A 25508-nucleotide genomic window follows, 5' to 3' on the forward strand; every position below is an offset into this window, starting at 1 on the left:
ATTATAAGCACAGGTTTTTAGACCCTAGCTCTGACACATCCTACGTGTGACCAGGGAAAATCACGTCTTTAAGCTTCAGATTCATTAGTTGTTAAGTGGAGATTATAATTGCTATTACCCCATAGGCTCAGAGATGGAAGATTTATCTCAGAAAGAAATGCTCTCAGAAAACAGCAACTATTTTTATACATTATAAGTAAGAACATAGACAGATCTTTCTTCATTGATACTATAGGGGTGAAGGGAAATGGGCCCTTTTCTCCAAAAGTTCATTGAAAGATCAACTAACAATTAAGGCAGGTTAATCAGAGAATGCATTTATTTACCATGCATATGGGGAGAAGTCACAGTGATAACCCAATTTTCCAATGGAGTTCAGATATCTTTATGCCTTTTAGAAGGGAGAGAGGAAATTGAGGAGTATAGGAGGATAAAAGGTTTCTAGGTAGGACAAATGGATATGGGAAAAAAATTGACTTGTGAACCAACCTGGGAGGCAGCTATTTATGACTTAAATGATTTGGGCCAGGTCTGCTTACACTCTTGACCTTCATTCCTAAAATATAGGCAGGTAACAGAAAGAGGGAGTGGGAGTCAGTTGTCCACGTGGTTCTTCCCATCGGTCAGGTCAGGCCAGTGCGTGCAGATAGAAGGAAGGCCCCTCCAGGGATTCTTCAGCACCAATGGCCTTCAATTCAAAGTATTCCTTATACCAGGGAGTCATATTTGGGGGTGAAATTTCCTGTGTTCTTTCAGTAGAAATGAAATAGCAACCATCAGTTCAGTATTAATATAAACCAGACAAAAAAGTGAAAGAAATACCTACAATGTTAGTCCTCTCTGAAGTGTTACTGTTTTATTTATAAATTTTATTCATAAACTATGATGTAATTATAAAAAATTCAGTCTATAGAAGCATCTGTAATAAAAAGGGACAGTGCCACTTCTACATCCCACACCTAGTTCTGTTACTCTCCTGAAAGAACATGAAGGTTTAGTGATTCAGGCCTGGCACAGTGGGGCATGCCTTTGGGAGGCAGAGGCAGGAAACCTTTGAAGCCAACAAGATCAGGAACAGCCTGAGCAACATCTTGAGACCCCATCTCTTAAAAAAATTAGAGAAAGTTTAATATGAAATTTTTTTTTAATTTTTTTGTTGTTAAATCATAGCTGTGTACATTAGTGCAATCAAGGGGTACAATGTGCTGGTTTCATATACAATCTGAAGTATTCTCATCAAACTGTTCAACGTAGCCTTCATGGCATTTTCTTAGTTATTGTATGTAGACATTTATATTCTGCCTTTAGTAAGTTTCACCTGTACCCATTCTAAGATGCCCCGTAGATGTGGCCCCACCCATTACCCTCCCTCCACCCTAACCTCCCCCCTCCCTTCCCCTTCCTTGACCCTTTCCTCATAGTCCTGTGCTATAGTTGGGTTATAGCCTTCATGTGAAAGCTATAATTTAGCTTCACAGTAGGGCTGAGTACATTGGATACTTTTTCTTCCATTCCTGAGATACTTTGCTAAGAAGAATATGTTCTAGCTCCATCCATGTAAACATGAAAGAGGTAAAGTCTCCATCTTTCTTTAAGGCTGCATAGTATTCCATGGTATACATGTACCACAATTTGCTAGTCCATTCGTGGGTCGATGGGCACTTGGGCTTCTTCCATGACTTAGCAATTATGAATTGGGCTGCAATAAACATTCTGATACAGATGTCTTTGTTATATTGTTATTTTTGGTCTTGTGGATATAAACCTAGTTAAAGGAATTAAAGGATCAAATGGCAGGTCTATTTTTAGGTCTCTATTCTCCAAACATCCTTCTAGGAGGAACGTATTAGTGTGCATTCCCACCAGCAATTTAGAAGTGTGCCCTTTTCTCCACATCCACGCCAGCGTCTCTGGTTTTGGGATTTTATTATGTGGGCTACTCTTCCTGGGGTTAGGTTGATATCTCAAAGTAGTTTTGATTTGCATTTCTTAGTATGAAAATTTTAATGCACTTATATGTGTGTGTATATACAAGGTCATACATTTAAGTTTGTGAACTCATTTTAGAAAAAGTGTTACACATCTCATTGCAGAATATCCATATGGTCATCTTTGAAGTACTCTCTGTTGGGTACAAGATAGAAATGGGGTGATAGACCACAGAAAGCAGTAGAGGCCGGTATGGGGACCAAAGTGGAGTTTATTAATGAAAAGAACAGAAGTGGGGACTAAACTAGAGTTGCCCCCCCCCAATTCCAGGCATTTTTATCAAGCTTATCAGTATAGCAACAATGTGGGTGTGGGGAGCTCTTGGAGGGGCCACCCTTTGTAGAGGGGCCACGCCTCACAGGAGCCTGAGTACAAAGTCCTTGTTCCAACATTACAGGAACACTTGCTATGCGTTCTATTTGGGTACAAATTTTACTGCTAAAAATCTGTAATGACATTTTAATGTCATGTAAGTGTGGTTGCCAGATTTTTTTATCTTTATTTGTAAAAGCTAAACCTTTTAATAATTATATGACTACATCTAATTGTCATCTGCTAAGGGTAATAAAATGATACATACATTTTATTAACTAAGATAGCACTTATGTAAATTTTTTCTTTAGAAGAATTCCACTAATACCAAGAACTGGAAAACATTCAAGGAGTTTGAGAAACAAACTTTTTTCATTGTTAATATATATAAGCCCAATTAATCCCCAAATTTCTGCCATAGTCTGGCTTTCATAACATTTCTTAATTTTAGATTTTGTTTTTAGCTCTTGCTGGATCAAAAATGGATCAACTTAGTATAAACAATCTAATTTTGTCACATATTTAATATAAATAAAAACAACATATAATCAACATTGTATCACTAGAATTGTGAAGCTCTTCATGAAAACCTTAAAACAATTCCAAAAGAAGCTATTTAACACATAATAGTTGTCATTCAGTTAAGTTTCTACATTTAATTTTCTCACACCCTAATGTATTTCCACAAACCTTTTAAGTCTATGATTTTATAGATACAGTTTTCCATTAGGGAGGATTTTATATGTAACAAAGTTTTTAAGAGGGTTTAATCTGTAAATCAGGTACAGTTTAGTCATACCACCATACAGAGGTATCGTCAAAAAAGATTTTTAACATTATTGTTTTGTTTTACAAAATGGTGAATTTTAACCAAATTGATACCCCTGCAATTCCATTTGTTTCCTATACTCTTAAATCATGTTTGCCAAGTAATGTAAGTTTGATGTAATTTTGAAAGTCAGTTAGTTGTAAACAAATTCTTATTTGTTAACCAATACACATCTTCTCCTGTAGCTATACACCTCTTCCTCCTTAAAAAGTGATCAATGCCACATAAAAAAAGGTAGAGCTTCATCTCAAGTATCTTCAAGTATCAGAGGAACGTAAAATCCATGAGAAGACTGATTAAAAATATAACATTTCATCTTGCTTTACTAATTATGGTAGGACAGATGTGAAAAAAAGTTGCTTAGTATTTCTCTGACGCTGTGTGTATGAGCCATATTCCAGCTTCTTCAAGTGCAGGACACAACCATGGTACTGTAAGTGAGAAATGAATAACCAATCTTATATAACTCAAAAGGAAGACGGGAGGCACAAAAAAGTAAACGGACTTTGGCTTTAAAAAAAACTTGGTAAATGTAGAATATAAATGTTTTGGCACAGTAACTGAGATAACGCTGGAAAGGCTATGTTAACCACTGTGATAAAAATGTGTCAAATGGTTTATGAAGTGAGTGTATGATGCCCCATAATCATATCATTGTATACAGTTATGATTTAATAAAAAAATTAAAAAAAAAATAAAAATAAAAATAAAAAAATAAAAATAAAAATAAAAAAACAAACAAACAAACAAAAACTAATCTTGACCCTGAAATGCCAGATTCAGAAATAACACACGACTAAAGACGACAGCAGCGGGCCAGCGCTTCACACAGTGAGAATTCTGAAACAGGGAATGGCTTTTGTTTCCCCTTTTCCCTCAATCTGTTCTATCTTCTTGTTGTTTTTCTGGCTTCTTGGCTGCAGGCAGTTCAAGGCTTGCCCACTGCATAGGCTCAGCTTTTCTCATGGTGATCTCAATCTTTGTGGCAGTCATAGTTACATAACTTCGCTTTACATCAATCACCTATGATACATGAAAAAGGAATTACAGTAAACTTGGGTGGTTTTATTAGTTTCAGAGGAAAACAAAAGTCTCACTTATGCAAATAACCTCAAATTTATTCTTCTAAGGCCATTTTTACATCTAGAAAAATTTTTTGGTAAGACATAATGTTAAGTTATCTCTGTACTTTTTATAAATGCTTACTGCCTTTTTATTCTACAAATGGTATTTTAAATTATCATAAAAAATTCTTATGATTTCATAATACTTACACCCCATAATTTAACATTTTGATGAAATTCCTTCTCTCCTTCAAATACAATGTGCACATTTAACTGAAAAAGATATAGAAAGTTAATTGATCAAATTCTAATTAAAGGTTTATAAATGCTGATTATAAAAATTATTAATACTAATAAAAAATAAATCTATTTTAAGAAACTGCTTTTTTTGAGACAGAGTCTCACTATGGCACCCTCGGTAGAGTGCTGTGGTTGCCACAGCTCATAGCAACCTCAAACACTTGGGCATAACTAATTCTCTTGCCCCAGTCTCTGGGACTACAGTTGCTCACCAAAACATTTGGCTATTTTTTGTTGCAGTTGTCATTGTTGTTTAGCTGGATCTGGCTGGGTTTGAACCCACCAACCTCATGTGGCTGGTGCTGTAACCACAGGGCTATGGGCACCGAGCCAAATATTTTATTTTTTATATGAAAAAAACATTAGCAAAAAAGAAAAACTGAAGAAGTTTCATATTAAGAACTAAGTATTGTATTATTTTAATTTTTTTTACTGTAGTTTTGAGATCTTAAATATCATGACTTCATACATCTTCTAAGCTACCACATCTCCATGTTTCATAAGTAACTATCATGCAGAAATTTTCATTCAAAATAGTTTTATGAATATAAATTACTTTTTCACAAGTAAGAGATTGTAAAATCTTCTTTTTTTTTTTTGCCAGGGCTGGGTTTGAACCTGCCACCTCCGACATATGGGACCAGCGCCCTACTCCTTGAGCCACAGGTGCCACCCATAAAATCTTTTCTTAAAATCAGCTGAAATGTCAACATTTTGTAACACACTAACATAAAGGACATTGTACAAAACAGAATTTTTATTCCAAGTCATTTTGCGGACTTACCGATGTACTATTTGCTTCTACTCGACTAAGGTCAGGAAGTGAATTTTTAGCATATACTGAAATCGTGACTTCACCCCCAGTCTGATGCCAGTCATGCCTACATGGAACAACTTTCTTCCCCTGTAATATAAAAACTTTCTAAGTTTAAAATGTACCACATAATTGATTTCTTAAAAAGAGAAATCTGACCCTTTCAATTGAAAAAAAAATTACCGTAACCAACTAAGCACTTATTGTTTTTATAGCAAATATCAAAACTTTTCACCAAGAGGTTTAAAACAAAAACATGCGCCATGATGCAAACATTCTCCGTAGTTTAATAATTTGAGAACAAAATTTACTCTTTTGTTTTCTTCTTTTTTAGGGCTGTAGTATTAATATGCATCAAAAAAGACAATTTAAGAACTCCTCCTACACTTTATCCAATTTTATGTTCTCTAATCCACCTCTAAGTATTGTCATCAATACATTCTCTGAAATAAAGACATCTGCTTAACACTTCAACCTCACATACCTTCATCTTGTATTTTCTACAAATTAAAAATTTGTGGGAAAACTGATCACATAACTATCAGCTATTACTATTGACAGTTATTTTCCTCTTATGTAAACGTTTTGATTACTATTACAGAAATAGTCATTACTATTAGAAATTTACTAATAGTAATTTCACATCAGTCCTTTTTCTTTTCTTTTTTTGCAGTTTTTGGCTGCGGCTGGGTTTGAACCTGCCTCCGGCATATGGGGCTGGCTCCCTACTCCTTTCAGCCACAGGCACCTCCCCTTTTCTTTTTTTTTAAAGGGGCAAATGGTGATTTGTTTTCTACATGAAAACAATTTATTCACATAATTAAGAACTGTAAGCTGCTCCTCCTTGTGAAGGTACTGTTTATGTTTTGGTACAATTACACCAGCTGCATTTAAATTACATCTATCACTCACATTTTGCCCTTAGCTACCAGCTTAAATACTTAGTGCATATATGAAAAAAATTTTAAAAATACATCACTTCTTCAAGGGTTATATTCTAAAAATAGAAAATAACTTTTCAAACTATAATTTTTGAACTTTTGAACCTTGGAAAATATATACAGACAGCCCTCAATTTCTGCTCATAAAACATTCCTGAGATTTTGTGGTAGATACAGTATTATAACTTCAAGGGTATATTTATGATATCCAATCCATGTATTATTGAAAAGCAGCAACTACTGAATACTTGAATACTGAAAACATTTCTAAACTAATTTGAAAAATACATTATAAAATACGTTAACCACAGATAACAGACAAAAATTTATTTTGCAATAAACTGCTTGTCATATTTAATTACAATTTAATGGGCTTTGGAGAATTATTTTGTGTAGCCCTAAATATTTTATAAAAGTTGCAGGTAAGAACTGATGCTTTCTTTTTTCCCTTCATAAATTTCCCTGCAGCAAAGCAAAGGCATTCAAAAGAATTCCACAAAAACAAGCCTGCAATCTTCCCCTTTGGATACTAGATGGAGTGTTTGTGCATCTGTACAGTCGATGGTTAAATTTTTTTTTTAATTTTATTATTAAATCATAGCTGTATACATTAATGCGATCATGGGGCTCCATACACTGGTTTTATAGACCATTTGACATATTTTCACCAGACTGGTTAACATAGCCTTCCTGGCATTTTTTTAGTTATTGTGTTAAGACATTTATATTCTACATTTACTAAATTTCACATGTATCCTTGTAAGATGCACCGCAGGTGTAATCCCACCAATCACCCTCCCTCTGCCCATCCTCACCCCTCCCTCCCCACTCTCTCCCCTTCCCCATATTCTTAGGTTATAACTGGGTTATAACTTTCATATAACTTGGTTTCATAGTAGGGCTGAGTACATTGGATACTTTTTCTTCCATTCTTGAGATACTTAGTACTAAGAAGAATGTGTTCCAGCTCCATCCATGTAAACATGAAAGAGGTGAAGTCTCCATCTTTCTTTAAGGCTGCATAATATTCCAGGGTATACATATTTTTAAGTGACCAAAAAATAATCAGTGGTCTAAATATTCAGTATTAAATAACTAAAAAGTAATTTTTAAAACACTAAGGAGTAGAAACAGACTACATAGTTAATTTTATTTAAAAAAGGAAAGGATATTTCAATTTGGGCAGGCTTAAGTATTTCACAAAAACCTACCTATCTGCATCAGTTTACACAATAGCTATTTAGCTTGTGCATTAGGTAAGAACTTGACTCTAATTTTACTTTGTAGGTATGTCAGAGCTTTACTGTGTGAGGAAGAGAGCTTTTATAAAAATCTAATGACAGAATAATCTCAAAACTTTTAAAAATGATTCGATGAGTATAACCCAGTCTGTTTATTTTGGAAGTTACTTACAGCATCCTTTTTTGTCCACATGTGTTTCCCTGTTGTACAGCCCTCTTGGGCTAAGAATGTATTAAAATCAGAAGTTTTTCTTCTACAACAGCTCCAGTATTTCATCCTTTAAATTATCATAAAGATATTCAGAAATAAAATCTCATAACCAATTCAGAATTATCATAGTGACAAGTGCGATTTAAAAAAAAAGTTAAGTGTACAACTTTAATATCGTGGAAGTGTTTATATTACTAAACAGCTAAAAATGGCTACACAGTATATCAGGAACATTAATAATTTTAAAATTAGAATGCCATTTATTATATTAATTTTGGAGATCCTTAGTAAAAATAATCAAATTCAATCAGCTTTTCATCAATAGCTCACACTCCCGATGTCCCCACGAAACTACCAAAAAGTGACAAAGAAACAAAGATTTATTGATAAGGCTCACAGTCAATATATCAGTAAAGCAAGAACTCCTAAGTATATTAAAAACTAGTATTACACAACTTGTGATGGTCAATCCCGAAGTACGTGAAATTCACTATTATTTATGTGAGAAAAATCCAATATAGGAAGTAAGAAGTTACAGTAAAACTTCAGGTCTGAGTCCTGAAGAATATAGAAACAGTGCAAGATTTCAACATGGAATTGTGCTTCTGTAAACTTAAGCGTAATATAGAAGAAAGAATCTCAATTGAGGGCTACAGAAAAATATGGGTCTTCTTGGGTAATTAGCACCTAACAGCTCAAAAACTAAATGGCTTTCAATGTTGAATTCAGTCAGTCTTTCAAAAAAAAAAAAAACTGATTTAGCCCCCCAAAGAAGCATCATATTGAAATACAGAGCATAAAGAAAAACAATAGGGTTTCTGAAGCACAACCACTTAATAATAACCTTGTTTCTGTTTTCTCATATACAAAAAGAGGACAAATCCTAGATTTCTAGGTTACTGTAAAGATTAAATGGCAATGTAAGTAAAATGGTTTGGCAAATAATGTTTAAAGGCATTAAGGTTTAATTTTCCTAAACTCTACCACGAAGTATTTTAATAAGTCATGAATAAGTTACCCCTCATGAAAAATAGGTACTCCAGAATGATAAACACAGACTTCTTCTAGACCCTGTTATGTCTAGAAGAGAAAAAGAAAAAAATTAGCTGCATATCCTAGTTACATCTCCTACCGTATCTGTAGTACTGATATGTACTATATCTGTGGCACTGGTCACCACTATGAAAATAACTCAACCTTTTTTTTTTTTTTTTGTAGAGACAGAGTCTCACTTTACTGCCCTCGGTAGAGTGCCATGGCGTCACACGGCTCACAGCAACCCCCAGCTCTTGGGCTTATGTGATTCTCTTGCCTCAGCCTCCTGAGCAGTTGGGACTACAGGTGCCCGCCACAACGCCCAGCTATTTTTTTGTTGTTGCAGTTTGGCCGGGGCTGGGTTTGAACCCACCACCCTCGGCATATGGGGCCGGCGCCCTACTCACTGAGCCACAGGCACCGCCCAATAACTCAACCTTTTAAGTGTGAGGTCCCAACCAAATCATAGGTATTTAAACTTACGGCTGAAATCAGGGATTAGTACTCTCAATAGAAATACAGCTGCAGTATGACTTACATGTATATTACACTCCATGTGTGCACTATCAATTAATACGGAAAAATTAATAGGCAATTCTCCAAGTTCTAGAGTGATGGGAATTTTTTTATTATCATCAAAGGTAAAATGAGCTGCAGACGTATATGTATCTCCAAAGTTTATCTGCAAGTTTCCAGACCCTGTTGCTGCTGAAAGAGAAGGCTCCACAGACGAATTCACAAAAACTTATGGTAAAAAAACATGGTGTGGCCAATGTGCCTTCGATTTTTGTATTTATAGCAACCACCTACAAGAACAGAAAATCAAACTCTTGCATTTATTTTTTGTAAATCCAAAGCAGTACTGGATATGTATATATCCTAAAGATAGCACACAAGCACATAAAGCTCTATATGTAAGATTCTAAATTTGTCACTATTGCCCCCTAAAACTTCTTCATCCCGTATTATTCAATACATCCTATTCAGTCTCCCAAAGCAATTCTGTAAGTCCTCTTTGGTTTCTCCTCACTCCACACATTCAAATTCTTTTTTTTTTTTTTTTATTGTTGGGGATTCATTGAGGGCACAATAAGCCAGTTACACTGATTGCAATTGTTAGGTAAAGTCCCTCTTGCAATCATGTCTTGCCCCCATAAAGTGTGACACACACAAAGGCCCCACCCTCCTCCCTCCATCCCTCTTTCTGCTTCCCCCCCCATAAACTTAATTGTCATTAATTGTCCTCATATCAAGATTGAGTACATAGGATTCATGCTTCTCCATTTTTGTGATGCTTTACTAAGAATAATGTCTTCCACTTACATCCAGGTTAATACGAAGGATGTAAAGTCTCCATTTTTTTTAATAGCTGAATAGTATTCCATGGTATACATATACCACAGCTTGTTAATCCATTCCTGGGTTGGTGGGCATTTAGGCTGTTTCCACATTTTGGCAATGGTAAATTGAGCTGCAATAAACAGTCTAGTACAAGTGTCCTTATGATAAAAGGATTTTTTTCCTTCTGGGTAGATGCCCAGTAATGGGATTGCAGGATCGAATGGGAGGTCTAGGTTGAGTGCTTTGAGGTTTCTCCATACTTCTTTCCAGAAAGGTTGTACTAGTTTGCAGCCCCACCAGCAGTGTAAAAGTGTTCCCTTCTCTCCACATCCACGCCAGCACCTGCAGTTTTGAGATTTTGTGATGTGGGCCATTCTCACGGGGTTAGATGATATCTCAGGGTGGTTTTGATTTGCATTTCTCTAATATATAGAGATGATGAACATTTTTTCATATGTTTGTTAGCCATTCGTCTGTCATCTTTAGAGAAAGTTCTATTCATGTCTCTTGCCCATTGATATAAGGGATTGTTGGCTTTTTTCATGTGGATTAATTTGAGTTCTCTATAGATCCTAGTTATCAAGCTTTTGTCTGATTGAAAATATGCAAATATCCTTTCCCATTGTGTAGGTTGTCTCTTTGCTTTGGTTATTGTGTCCTTAGCTGTACAGAAGCTTTTCAGTTTAATGAAGTCCCATTTGTTTATTTTTGTTGTTGTTGCAATTGCCATGGCAGTCTTCTTCATGAAGTCTTCCCCCAGGCCAATATCTTCCAGTATTTTTCCTATGCTTTCTTTGAGGATTTTTATTGTTTCATGCCTTAAATTTAAGTCCTTTATCCATCTTGAATCAATTTTTGTGAGTGGGGAAAGGTGTGGGTCCAGTTTTAGTCTTTTACATGTAGACATCCAATTCTCCCAACACCATTTATTGAATAGGGAGTCTTTCCCCCAAGGTAAGTTCTTGTTTGGTTTATCAAAGATTAGGTGGTTGTAAGATGTTAGTTTCATTTCTTGGTGTTCAATTCGATTCCAAGTGTCTATGTCTCTGTTTTTGTGCCAGTACCATGCTGTCTTGAGCACTATGGCTTTGTAGTACAGACTAAAATCTGGTATGCTGATGCCCCCAGCTTTATTTTTGTTACTAAGAACTGCCTTAGCTATACGGGGTTTTTTCTGGTTCCATACAAAACGCAGAATCATTTTTTCCAAATCTTGAAAGTACGATGTAGGTACTTTGATAGGAATGGCATTGAATAGGTAGATAGCTTTGGGAAGTATAGACATTTTAACAATGTTGATTCTTCCCATCCATGAGCATGGTATGTTCTTCCATTTGTTAATATCCTCTGCTATTTCCTTTCTGAGGATTTCATAGTTTTCTTTATAGAGTTCCTTCACCTCCTTCGTTAGGTATATTCCTAGGTATTTCATTTTCTTTGAAACTCTGGTGAAGGGAGTTGTGTCCTTAATTAGCTTCTCATCTTGACTGTTATTGGTGTATACAAAGGCTACTGACTTGTGGACGTTGATTTTATATCCTGAAACATTACTGTATTTTTTGATGACTTCTAGGAGTCTTGCGGTTGAGTCTTTGGGGTTCTCTAAGTATAAGATCATGTCGTCAGCAAAGAGGGAGAGTTTGACCTCCTCTGCTCCCATTTGGATTCCCTTTATTTCCTTGTCTTGCCTAATTGTATTGGCTAGAACTTCCAGCACTACGTTGAATAGTAAAGGTGACAGAGGACAACCTTGTCTGGTTCCAGTTCTAAGAGGAAAAGCTTTCAGTTTTACTCCATTCAGTAAAATATTGGCTGTGGGTTTGTCATAGATAGCTTCAATCAGTTTTAGAAATGTGCCACCTATGCCTATACTCTTCAGAGTTCTAATTAGGAAAGGATGCTGGATTTTATCAAATGCTTTTTCTGCATCTATTGAGAGGATCATGTGATCTTTATTTTTGCCTCTGTTAATATGGTGGATAACGTTTACAGACTTGCGTATGTTAAACCAGCCTTGCATCCCTGGGATGAAGCCTACTTGATCATGATGAATGACTTTTTTTGATGATAAGCTGTAATCTATTGGCTAGGATTTTGTTGAGAATTTTCGCGTCTATGTTCATGAGTGAGATTGGTCTGAAATTCTCCTTTTTGTTTGGGTCTTTTCCTGGTTTTGGTATCAGGGTGATGTTTGCTTCATAGAATGTGTTGGGGAAGATTCCTTCTTCCTCAGTTTTTTGGAATAATTTCTGCAGTACAGGAATAAGCTCTTCCTTGAAGGTTTGATAGAATTCTGGAGTGAAGCCATCTGGACCAGGGCATTTTTTAGTTGGAAGCTTTTTTATTGTTTCTTTGATCTCAGTGCTTGAAATTGGTCTGTTCAGGAGCTCTATTTCATCCTGGCTAAGTCTAGGGAGAGGGTGTGATTCCAAATATTGATCCATTTCCTTCACATTGTCAAATTTCTGGGCATAGAGTTTCTGGTAGTATTCAGAGATGATCTCTTGTATCTCTGTGGGATCAGTTGTTATTTCCCCTTTATCGTTTCTGATTGAGGTTATTAGTGATTTTACTTTTCTATTTCTAGTTAGTCTGGCCAATGGTTTATCTATTTTATTTATTTTTTCAAAAAACCAACTCCTTGTTTCTTTAATTTTCTGAATGATTCTTTTGTTTTCAATTTCATTGATCTCTGATTTGATTTTGGATATTTCTTTTCTTCTACTGAGTTTAGGCTTAGATTGTTCTTCTTTTTCCAATTCCATAAGATCTCTTGTGAGATTGTTGATGTGCTCTCTTTCTGTTTTTCGAATGTAGGCATCTAAAGCGATGAATTTTCCTCTCAAAACTGCTTTTGCAGTATCCCACAGGTTTTGGTAGCTTGTGTCTTCATTGTTGTTATGCTCAAGGAAGTTAATGATTTCCTGTTTTATTTCTTCCTGCACCCATCTGTTATTCAACAGAAGATTGTTTAATTTCCATGCCTTTGGGTGGGGTCGAGCATTTTTGTTAGAGTTGAGTTCCACCTTTAGTGCCTTATGGTCTGAGAAGATACAAGGTAAAATTTCAATTCTTTTGATTCTGTTGATATTTGTTTTGTGTCCCAGGATATGATCAATTTTGGAGAATGTTCCATGGGGTGATGAGAAGAATGTATATTCTTTATCTTTGGGGTGGAGTGTTCTATATGTGTCTATCAAGCATAGTTGTTCTAGGGTCTCATTTAAATCTCTTACATCTTTGTTTAGTTTCTGTTTAGAGGATCTGTCCAGCTCTGTAGGAGGTGTGTTAAAGTCCCCTGTTATGATGGTATTATCAGATATCATATTGCTCAGACTGAGTAAGGTCTGCTTCAAGAATCTGGGAGCATTTAAATTAGGTTCATAAATATTTAGAATGGAAATGTCTTCTTGTTGTAGTTTTCCCTTGACCAATATGAAGTGACCATCTTTGTCTTTTTTGACTTTAGTTGCTTTAAATCCACATGTATCTGAAAATAAGATGGCAACTCCTCTTTTCTTCTGAATTCCATTTGCCTGAAAAATTGTCTTCCAACCCTTGACTCGGAGGTTTCATTTGTCTTTTGAAGGCAGGTGTGTTTCTTGCAGACAGCAAATGGATGGCTTGTGTTTTTTAATCCAGTCAGCCAATCTATGTCTCTTCAGTGGGGAATTCAAGCCATTAACATTTATTGAGATATTTGATAAGTGTGGTAGTATTCTATTCATCTTATTTGGTGAGGGTCCATTGCTTAGTTTTATCTTTTGCATCAGTGTGGAGGTTATGTTCTGTCCTTTGATTTCTGAGTTCTTACTTTGCTGCTGATCCATTGTGGTGGTCAGTGTGCAGAACAGGTTGAAGTATTTCCTGTAGAGCTGGTCTTGTTGTGGCGAATTTCCTCAATGTTTGTATATCCGTAAATGATTTGATTTCTCCGTCAATTTTGAAGCTTAGCTTAGCAGGGTACAGAATTCTGGGCTGAAAATTGTTCTGTTTAAGTAGATTAAAGGTAGATGACCATTGTCTTCTTGCTTGGAAAGTTTCATTAGAGAAGTCTGCGGTCACTCTGATGGATTTGCCCCTGTAGGTCAACTGGCGCTTACTCCTGGCAGCTTGCAGAATCTTTTCTTTTGTCGTGACTTTGGACAGGTTCATCACAATGTGTCTTGGAGAAGCTCCGTTAGAGTTGAGGCGACCTGGGGTCCGATAGCCCTCTGAAAGCAGTGTGTCAGACTCTTTGGTGATGTTTGGGAAATTTTCTTTTATAATATTCTCTAGTATGGCTTCCATTCCTCTGGGGCATTCTTCTTCCCCTTCTGGAATTCCTATAACTCGTACGTTGGAACGCTTCATAAAGTCCCATAGTTGTGACAGTGAACGTTCTGCTTTCTCTCTCTTCTTTTCTGCCTCTTTTACTGTCTGAGTTATCTCAAGAACTTTGTCTTCTACCTCTGAAATTCTTTCTTCTGCATGGTCTAACCTGTTGCTGATACTTTCCATTGTATCTTTAAGTTCCCTAATTGACTGTTTCAGTTCCTTCAGGTCTGCTATATCCTTTTTATATTCTTCATATCGTTCATCTCTTATTTGATTCTGTTTTTGGATTTCCTTTTGGTTATTTTCCACTTTATTAGCAATTTCCTTAATTGTTTCCATCATTTCTTTCATTGTTTTCAACATGTGTATTCTAAATTCCCTTTCTGTCATTCCTAACATTTCTATACTGGTGGAATCATCTGCAGTAGCTACCTCATTGTCCCTTGGTGGGGTTGTTCTAGACTGGTTCTTCATGTTGCCTGGAGTTTTCTGCTGATTCTTCCTCATGAGTGATTTCTTTTATCTGTTTCCTTGCCCTAATTTTCCTTTCACTTCCTCTTGCTCTTTAAGTTCTTGTGCCTGTGGAAGTTGTGGGCGGGTTTAGACGGATTGAAGACACGCGACCACTTGCCAGTTTTCCACTGTTTTAGTCCTCCTCTTGGGGTCCAGAAGTCTCTCGCTGACTCCCTGTATCTTCATAGGAGTGATGATAGGCAGTTCCCACCAGCCAGAGATGCCTGGAGTCCTATCTCCCCAGACTCACGGTGCCCAGATGCAAGGAAGCTGTTACTCGGCTGCCATCTTGCTCCGCCCACATTCAAATTCTTACTTAGTTGGCTTAAATGTTCTTTTACATGAGAAAATTCTCATGTAAAAGTAAACATTCCTTAAACAAGACATTATCAATAGTCACCAAGGAAAAGATAGACAAATTGGATTTTATTAAAATTAAAGAGCCTATTTATCAAAACCATCATCAAAGACATCTTTCAGACAATGAAAAGGCATCAGTATCTCTGACAAAGGACTCAACTAACATATATATTATGTTAATTATATATATATATATAAAATTCCTACAAATCAGTTAAGAAAAAGATAATTAGAAAAACAGTGACATTTTCCGTAAGAAGACATACAAATGGCTAATAAACATTCTCACCCTCACCATCAGGGAAGTACAAATCAAAACTGCAATGAACAATACACACACCAGAATAACTAAAATATAAAAAACTATGTGACAAAGTGTTGCTAAAGTGTAAGACAGATGGAACTAGCCTCATTACTAGTAGGGCAAAGTAATATAACTATTTTGGAAAACTACAGGGAATTATCTGTTTAAAGCCAAAATACAGAAAATAAACATCCCATATCTAAAAATTCTGAAATCTGAAATGCTTCAAGATATGAATACTCACTAGACCATTTTAGATTTAGATTAGGGATGCTGAACCAGTTAAGTATAAACAAATACTAAAAAAAAAAAAAAATCCCAAATTCCTCTGACCCCCAATATTAAAGGAACATTTAAGCTTGTCTGTTTGTCCCTGAAGTCATGAAGAACGTTCACAGTAGTATAAATCAAAGAAAAAATTTTAAAGGATAACAGAAAAAATAAATTGTGGCACATTTAAACAATGGCATGCCTTAAAGCAACGTAAGAGAATAAAACTATAGCTATATTGCAAGAAAGGCTACCGATAACAAATACATCACTAAGCAAAAGAACACAAATATGAAAGTGTACACTTTTGACATTAAACTAAAAAATAGACAAAACAAATTTATGTTAATAGAAAAATGTAGGTTACCTTTGGAGAAGGACATAATGAGTAAGAGGCAAACCCAGAGTACACTGCAATGCTGGAGTGTTTACAAAAATCTTCTGAGCCATAAACTTCAATTTGTATACCTTTTAACAAATTTTAATGTTGTATTTCAATAAAAAAAATTAAGAATTTCTTTAATGGCCTTTGTAACCTAAGATGAGGTCTACCTTCCCTGCACTAGTAACACCTTCCTGGATTTGGCCTCTACGTATCTTATATCTCAACTCCACAGCAGCGAATTCTGTATTATCACTATTGACTACTGCTTTCTGCTATTGCCTATGCTTGAAATGTCCTTTCTTTGTTTTTCTATTTACAAAACTGTCATTTGATTTTCATTATTTCTGATAACCTCCTCTTTGACTTACACTGCCTTCCTCAGTCCAAGAATTACTCCCTCCTTTGCATCTATTACCTGTACCTGGCTTCACAAACCTTACACCAGCCAGGGTGGAGGTAAAGATTTAGATGGATCTTAAGAAAAATAAATATGCAAAATGAATAATCTAAGGTAAAAAGGGACATAAAGAAAAAAAGGAGAAGAGAGAAAATATTGAAGGGTGAGCAATTTTTATAATAAGTAAGCAGGAGAAGGCCTCACTGAGAGGTTTAATTACATCCCCCATTTAAGCACTTCTAAAACTTTCTACTCTCTAATTGTACTGATTGGTTCTCCCTAGCTGGTTTTTCTTCCAATTCCACTCTTGCACCACTACCCAATAATCTTTTAAAAATCCCTCCCTAAAACAAAACAAGCAATGGCTTCCCAGCATACTGAGAATAACCCCAAATCTCTGACCATGGCTTGTGAGAAACTCTATAACCCTGCCTCCCTCTCTTACCCGATACTGTCACACCCTTGCCCAGACTCCACAGTCACATTCTAAAGCCTCTTTACTCTCGCTGCTCCCACTATCTAAGCACTCTTTTCCCTCCAGGTTCATATAACTTATCTGCTATATTTATTCAGTGGCATCGCATAAAAAAATACTTCACTGAGAACCTCAAAAATATTAGGCTCCCAAGTCTAACCACTGCAGTTCATATAACTTATCTGCTATATTACTCAATGTCACCAGTTCAAAAAAATACTTCACTGACAAATGTACATATTTAGCTGTCAACTCCAGAACTTCCAGCTTTTTGCTCTGCTTTATTTTCTTCCTATCTACTCAAAATCCTAATACTTACCTATTTATTGTCCTTCTCCCCACAGGAGACAATCAGCTCCATAAGAACACAGATTTTTGCTTTAGTTTATACTGTACATCCTATCCTTAAAATAACATATGGTACACAGGGAGTGCTCAACAAATGTTGACTCAATTGAAATTGAAATTTATTTCCATGATTCTATCAGTTACTGTTTTGTATCTGATACTTCTTAGAAACAAGTTATCCATGTTAACAGCCCTAGTCCACAGCATAATGTCCAACATATAACAGGCATGCAAATGTTTGCTGAACTTTTTGCTGAAATATACTTTTTTCAAAATTAAAATAGTACTTCATAACACATCAAAAATTTTGTAATATATACCTTTGAACATCCTCCATTTTTACATGAGGTTCCAATCTTAATTTCATCACTATCTTCTTCTGAAAACAAAAAAATGAAATTAAAAAGTTAAAATTGAACTTCATTGCAGCATCATTCTTAAAAAGCAAGCTTTTCCATTAAACAATGCTTTATTCTCAAAATAATATATAATGCTTTTCTATTTTGTAATAAAATGCTTTATCTTAATTTTGTAAAAGATAAATTATGAAAGGGTGTTTTCCTCCTATAGTATCAGGTATAGGACAGAGAATATCAAATATGTTCTACATCACATACAAGAAACCTTTCAATAGGTTTTTATTTTTAGTAAGACATAATAAAATGAGCCATACATTAATTCTGTAGTATTATTGATATTTTACTACAATATGAGCTTCCATATGTTCATTCAGTAAACTACTGAGGTCTCTTTTGGATGACTGCTTAAATTGTACAGAAAATAATTAAAATAAAATCTTACCTTTCTTATCTTCTTCATTCCCTGATGACAGCTTAAGTTTATCAAGTGCTTGTTTTAGGGAAGCAGATATTTTTAATTCCAAATTTGTTATTGGTTCATCTGGGCTAGAGAATTTTGAAAACTTATTACCATTAATATGTACCAAAATATTTCTTATACTCAAAATTATTAGCCTTAAAAGCTTTTTTTAAAGAAGCCAAAGGCTTTGTGAATCAAGTGATTCTCGTTAAAAAGTATTTTACAAATAATTGTTATGAGGTAACTATCTTCTAAGTTTTAACAGAAAACATTCTCATATTAAAATAATTCTCAAGTAATCATGTTATTGCCAACACATTTAATTATAAATTAGATGCACTAATGGGAAGGGACTTAAGACTAGAAATCCAAGTTTGTCAAAATGAGTAACTCTAAGGAAAGGACTTCTATATTCCATGTCCAACAAAATGCTGAGCACGTAATAAATAGGCAACAAGTACTAAGTGAATCCATACTCCACATACTTCCACATAATTTACTTTATGTGGACACTTGTATATGACCAAATTCAGACACAACAGTATCTCAAGGCAATTTCAGCAGGGTTAGAAAAAAACATCCTCTAACATTTCATAATATTTAAGTTTCCTATATACAATTTGGGTTAAAGCCTATTTAATAAGTATTAATAATTTAACAAATGCAGCAATAAAAATAGATTGTTTATTTCATATTCACAATGGAAAAACTTGACATAGGAGGAATTTAAAAAGTACATAAAAAACATTATATTCATACTATTTATAGTACCACCAAATGAATTCAGGATTAAGTATGGAATTTCTCTGACCCTTAAGTAAAATTATTAGTAGTCCATCATTTAAAAAAAATTAATTTATATTATTCTATGAGATTCTACTTTACTATTAAAGAAAATGAGAGGGAGCAGTAATAGAAGTTTTGACTTTTTCTAATAGTTTATTTAACTACCAAATGAACTATCAAGTCTTTTGACAGTCTCTCATAACTATGAATAAGTCAGAGATGGAATAAAATCATTCTGAGTAGCTTTTTTAACAATGATGTGTATCCAGAATGTTGATGAACACCCCTAACCTCAAGCCCTTCAGGGCTCTTATCTTGGTCCTACATTATCCAATACTATGTAAGTAGGATCAATAGAGAAAAAGTTGGGAATACCATGAGTTTATAGTAAGAATAAACATTTCAACAGGGGGGCTGGGTGTAGTGTCTCACACCTGTAATCCTTACATTCTAGCACTCTAGGAGTCCAAGACTAGCCTGAGCAAAGTGATACCTCGTCTCTACAAAAAACAGAAAAGTTAGCCAGGTGTTGCAGTGGGCACCTGTAGTCCCAGCTACTTGGAGGCTGAGGCAGGAGGATTATTTGAACCCAGTTTGAGGTTGGTGTGAACCAGGCTGCTACCACAGCACAGTAGCCTGAGGAACAGGGAGAGATTCTGCCCCCCAAATAAATAAACAAATAAATATTTTAACAGGGGCTATATTTGAACCCTATAATCATGTTTTGTTTTTTTTTTGAGACAGAGCGTCAAGCTGTTGCCCTGGGTAGAGTGTGTGACGTCATAGCTCACAGCAACCTCCAACTCCTGGGCTTAAGTGATTCTCTTGTCTCAGCCTCCCAAGTATCTGGGACGACAGGCGCCCGCCACAATGCCCGGCTATTTTTTGGTTGCTGCTGTCATTGTTGTTTGGCGGGCCTGGGCTGGATTCGAACCCACCAGCTCAGGTGTATGTGGCTGGCGCCTTAGCCGCTTGAGCCACAGGTGCCGAGCCCTATAATCATGTTTTTAAAGATCTCTAACTAGTATAATACGAAGAACAGCTGATGTAACAGAGGGACTCAATACAGATGTGTGGGAATATAAAGGAGAGTTTGGTTCTCCCAAAGCAAGGACAGAGAATCTGTGTGATTTTACTGCAAAATGAGCAGAAGCTATCCTAAGACCACCTCAACAGACACATCATCTAAATCAAATACATCAAAAATTCACCAGCACTAATGAGATTAACAGTTTTTTCAGAGATTTGAAAGTAAACATGAATGTTAAAGCTTCTGTGTTTCTTTTTCAATTCTAACTGATTTCATAAGGACAACACCTTCAAAGAATTTCACCATGCCCCAGTGAAAAAGATACACGCCAAGAGAGAAGGAAGAGGTGTGACTCCACCCACCTGAGGTGACACGTTACCTGTTATCACAATAATACAGTAAGCAAATCTGCAATGAAGTTTTACTGAGCACATGATTCTCAGTTGAAGGCAGATTCAGGGAAGAACTAAATGGTTTAAAACTTGGTGGCCTACACGGTAGCTACAATGAATGGTATGCTAAATCATAAAAGAAAATGCCATGAACAAATGCTATTATTCAAGGGTAACAAAATAATGCCAATTGTATAAAGCATACCTGGGCCTTTTTATTGCTTCTACTGGTTTTGGGGCTTGAATGATGTGCTCCTGAAATTTAGGTTTCAACTCGGAGAGCTCCTTCTTCTCTGAAGTCTTGACTTCGGGTTTGACAGGCTCCGAGGGCTTCTCACTGCTGTGTCTGCCTTTTGTACAGCCCTGTTAGGCAAAGACACCCGTGAAGAGTCACGTGCCAAGAGAGAAATATTTTTATTTCTTTACTGATAAATCGTATTTTACATTTTCTACAGTTTTATGATGATTTGAGAAACTAAAAAACAGGACTCCAAATTTGCTATATTTTTAAATGAATTTTAAAATCTGAATAGATTATCTTTTTCTTTAAAAAAAAAGCTTTAGAATTACACTTCACAAATATCTATTTATTCCATTAAACATACAGCATGAACTTGTATATAGAAATGGCTTCTGGAGAAACAAAGAGAATTCTAAAAATTATTTACATAACAAAAATCTGTTATTCATAAAAGTCTCAATTTGACCCCCATTCTCTTATTTACTGGCTATGACTTTGAGCAAGATAATCTTTCCAACCTACAGTTTCCTTATCTGTAAAATAGAGATAATGGCACATAAAATATTTAAGAAGATTAAGTAAAATAGAACGCCTGTCACATCTGGCAGAGGAAAATGCTTAAATGAGGTATTACACCACATTCCATTAAGTCACACACACATTCTAACACTCTGAAATCATACAGCGCCATGTCAGTTTACTAGCAGCTTCAGTTTTGTTTCTTAGGATACACAAATTAATGGTGCACCTTGACAGCATCTTAGATTTGGTAAAAATTTACTGTTCCTAATGGAAAATGCCTTCAATTACTACCTACCAGACACCTTCCTATTTTTTTTTCAACACTGACATCAAGAATAAACCTTTGTCCTTAAGATTCTCTAAAAAAAGAAAACCCATAAAATGACCATTGGGTAATTAATATCTTACAATGTTAATGTCTAAAATAGATAAATTCTTTAGAGACACTGGAAAATGAACTCTATTTTAGAAATAAGGTGCTACCTGCAGACTCCTTGAATCTGAAGCTTCTTGTATGTACTATTAGGAAGAAAATCTAGAAAAACAAATAGTACTTACTACAATGCTTAAGAAATCAGAAAAATCAGTTGTTCTTCTCTTACAGCAAGACCAACCCTATGAAAAATAAGACAAAAACACTTAAAACTCTATTTCCATGAGAACCCTAACCCACTAAAACAGACTACTTGTATTAGCTCCTTGAATCTAACTCAAATAACTTTCATACATACATGGATTTCAGCTTTAGTGTTCCATATAATTCACCTAATTAAGTAAAATAATTTTTAGTCTTTCTTTAAAAAAACCAGTCAGCCATTGTGAAGGTGATCTATGCTGTGACCTACCCTCAAAAGGAAGCACCTAAAGCAACTTCTGTTTTCAAGAACAGTACCTGATTTTAAGAAAAATATTTCATTCTTCCTAAAAAAATCACATATTTAAAGCAGAGGTCCCCAACCTTTCTGGCACCAGAGACTGTTTCATGGAAGAGGAGGCAGAGCTCAGCTGGTGAAGCTGTGAGGCCACGTGCCTGACAGGCCCAGAACTTGGGGACTACAGATTTGAAGGACCTGGGGAGTAAATGAAAGTGCTTTACCTTAAAAAATCTCGTAAGAATAATAACTGTAACAATTTAGGCTGTCAACAAAATCCTTTGTAGTTCAGCAATAAGCTCTCTATTTTCTGGGTAACAGATTAACATAGCACCTAAGCACTGTTAAATGCTGGAAGGTGATCTTTATAGTGAGAAGCATAGAAGTGTAAAAACTGTACCACTATTTGTGATTTTTGAACGAAATACAAATAGCTTACCAAAAAAATGAATTTAAGTTATCATCTCTAATTCCAATGTACAGTAGAGAAAAAAGAAATAAAAATTTTGTAGTCTGCAGACTTGGGAAGTACCAAATTTAAGTGCTGAGTTTGCACATATCCACCTGAACTTCGCTGTTTGTCAATATACTGCAGGAAGAACTGGTCGTGATTTTTCCCCACAATATGCCCTGTCAGGTTCCTTTTCCTTAAAGGAAGCTTTTAATACCCAAATATCCAGATTTTCCTTTATTTTGAAATTCAACTCTCTTTTACTCTGTATTGAGATTTAGATGAACCAATTATCACAACCAGTGTTTAAACAGCACCAATAATACAGTTATCAGGAAAGTTAATGTGTAAGGAAAAAGCTTTCCTGTCTTAATCATATATAAAGAATTATATGTCAGATACTGGGATACACACACCTAAACCATGATATAGGCCAGCTATTCCCAAATACCAGTCTTGATTCTATGCTAGTCCTTTGTAAAATGAGAAAAAGAAGGAAAAATTTAAGCATGTGACTATAAGATGGCTTGCTGTCTCTTCTTGAGCAGGACAGGAGTGTCCTTTTCTCTAAATATGCCCCTAATGTTAAAATGCTCTTTCTTTTGTTATTGACTTCTTACTTGGTCAAGTGGAAAAGTAGTGACCCAATACACATATTCATTTTCTCTAAAATACACTGGGATACTAGGATAGGAAATACAACTCTCTTCAAGAAATATTTATATAATAGAGATGACAACAGACACAGAGCTGAAGAAGAGAAAAAAACAAAAATACTACAAAGTGAAATCACTTATGACTAATTGACAGGTAAGAATAACCAAAAACAAGAGCAATGGACAGAAAGACTAAAAAGTAGTCCGTGGTACCATCACCAGAAACAGACAAGTTGAGAAGCAGGGTATTTTTAGAGTAAGTGTAAACTGTCAGATACTGGCTCAAGGTTGCTAATGACACACATGAATGGAAATACGCTGTAGAGTCACGAGCACCAAGGCAACACATTTAAGGACACGAACAAGAGAAAATAGGAAGTCGAAGACCATCGTTAGGAGACAGGAGAAAAGCAGTACAGAGAAGAGAAAAAGGCTGAATAAGAAAAATAAATCAGAAAGATAAAATAACCAAAAAAGAAAAGTTATTCTTCCCACAAAACTAGTTTTCTAGTGTGATTTTATCTGTAGACCAGCAAGATAAAAAGTGCCACTTGGGAGGTCACTAAAGGTCTTCTCATCCTTTAGCTAAGAGCACAGTAAGAACCAGGAACAAGGTTTATAGCCTACTTTTCCCAGGTAGTTTTTTTTTTTTTTTTTTAATCCTAAGACCACCTTTCCTATGCTTCTCCGACCACAACAGAGACTGGACTTATCGTCATCCTCAGCTGTGGTTCAGCGATCCTTCCCCAGGTAGTAGCAAATATCTCTATCCACATCTAGGATGATCACAGCCACTATTGTCAAATCCTTGAGTCTCTAGATCTTAGGCTCTAATCCAGAGGTGGATGTAACCTGGAGAGGCAGAACTCTCCTTCTGATGAGCAGGAGAGTGTGGTTCTGAGGAAGTGCTGTTTTTCGTTGAGTCCACTCATATAGTCTCACAGCTGCTGCTCAGGAAAGACACTTCTATAGATGGTCTACCAGGCATGAAGTCCTAGAATAAGAGCACAGGAGCCACGACAGGAAGGATACTAAAATTTTTTCGATGAGGAGATCCAAGTAACAGGAACATTGAGAGAACATTTCACTTACATTTTTTTTTTCCTGTGAACTGTTTCAGTGTTCTTGGACTTGGCACTCAGTTGAACTGCCTTGGGGAGAGCTTGAGCAGGAGTGTGGAGAACTTTGGGCATTATCTGGGGACCCCAGACTGAGCCACTGAGCTGGACGCAGGAAGCCATTGTGAAAGAACTCCACACTTATTTCTTAATTAAACACCTGCCTGCCTGAATCTCGATTTTTATGGGTGTGGGAGGGTGTATATGTGTGTGAGTGTGTGTAACTTTATTTTGCCACTTTTGTTTGTGTCTGCAATTGATAGATTTTTATACTGGGTTTCACACTATCATAAAACAATGGGTAGAAAATAAAACCTACTGGAGCTTAGAATAATATATTCCTCGTCCGCATCTGTCACTGTGGAAATGGTTGCTGTAGCACAGGGCACAGTAATACTCAGCTTCGTCCTCAGGCTCGGCCCACGTGACGGTGAGGGCTGCCTCATCTCTGAGCAGGGAGCCTGAGAAGCAGGTAGGGACCCCTGGTTCTGCTGGCATCAAATATCAGACCCCCAGGTGACTGGTAGGGCCTCTGTTGGACCCAGTGGGCATAGTTGCTTTTGGTCACGGCCCCAGTGCTGGAGCCACAGGTGAGTGTGACTGTCTCTCTAGGATTTGTGGACAGGGAAGTTTCCTGAGTCACCACAGCCTTGGGAAGTGGCTCCTGAGAACAGGTGAGAGACCAAATGTTCAGGAGAAAAGGCAGCAGGAAGGTTCAGAGTCGTCCTCACCATGCCCAGCCCAGAAAGTCTCCCCCGACCTGTGCAGTGAGCCAGAAGTGTGAGCAGGAGAGGAGCCCAGGCCACGGTGTAGATGGCCCAGGGCTGAGCTGTGCAGGACTGTTCCACTCAGAGTCAGACCCACACTCTCATTATAACTCCTAACACCATGGTGGGGGCAAGGCTGTCATACAAATGACCTCCCAAGTGGCACTTGGTCTCTTGGCCAGGAGACAGTTACTGAGTTTTTGCCCATCTGTGACTGCACGTTAATGGGACCGGGGCCAGCAGGACCATTTCCCAGGAGATCTTCCTGCTCTTCCAGGTTACGGCCCGCAGCGCCCTCTAGTGTCCGAAGTGAGACCATCACTGACTGGGGTCGTCCTGCTGCGGGCTTCACCTTCTGGCTCTGTCCTCGCCACTGATGGAGGTTTTACGTCTGTCACTAGGTCATAA

General features: G+C 36.4%; 1 pseudogene; it reads right to left on the bottom strand.

Annotated features, from left to right (window-relative positions):
* Positions 1 to 3892: 3892 nt before the first annotated feature.
* LOC128574172 (cysteine and histidine-rich domain-containing protein 1-like) lies at positions 3893 to 24831 on the bottom strand (annotated as a pseudogene).
* Positions 24832 to 25508: the final 677 nt, after the last annotated feature.

The sequence above is a fragment of the Nycticebus coucang genome, chromosome 21, assembly GCF_027406575.1.
Source record: "Nycticebus coucang isolate mNycCou1 chromosome 21, mNycCou1.pri, whole genome shotgun sequence".
Lineage (NCBI taxonomy): Eukaryota > Metazoa > Chordata > Mammalia > Primates > Lorisidae > Nycticebus > Nycticebus coucang.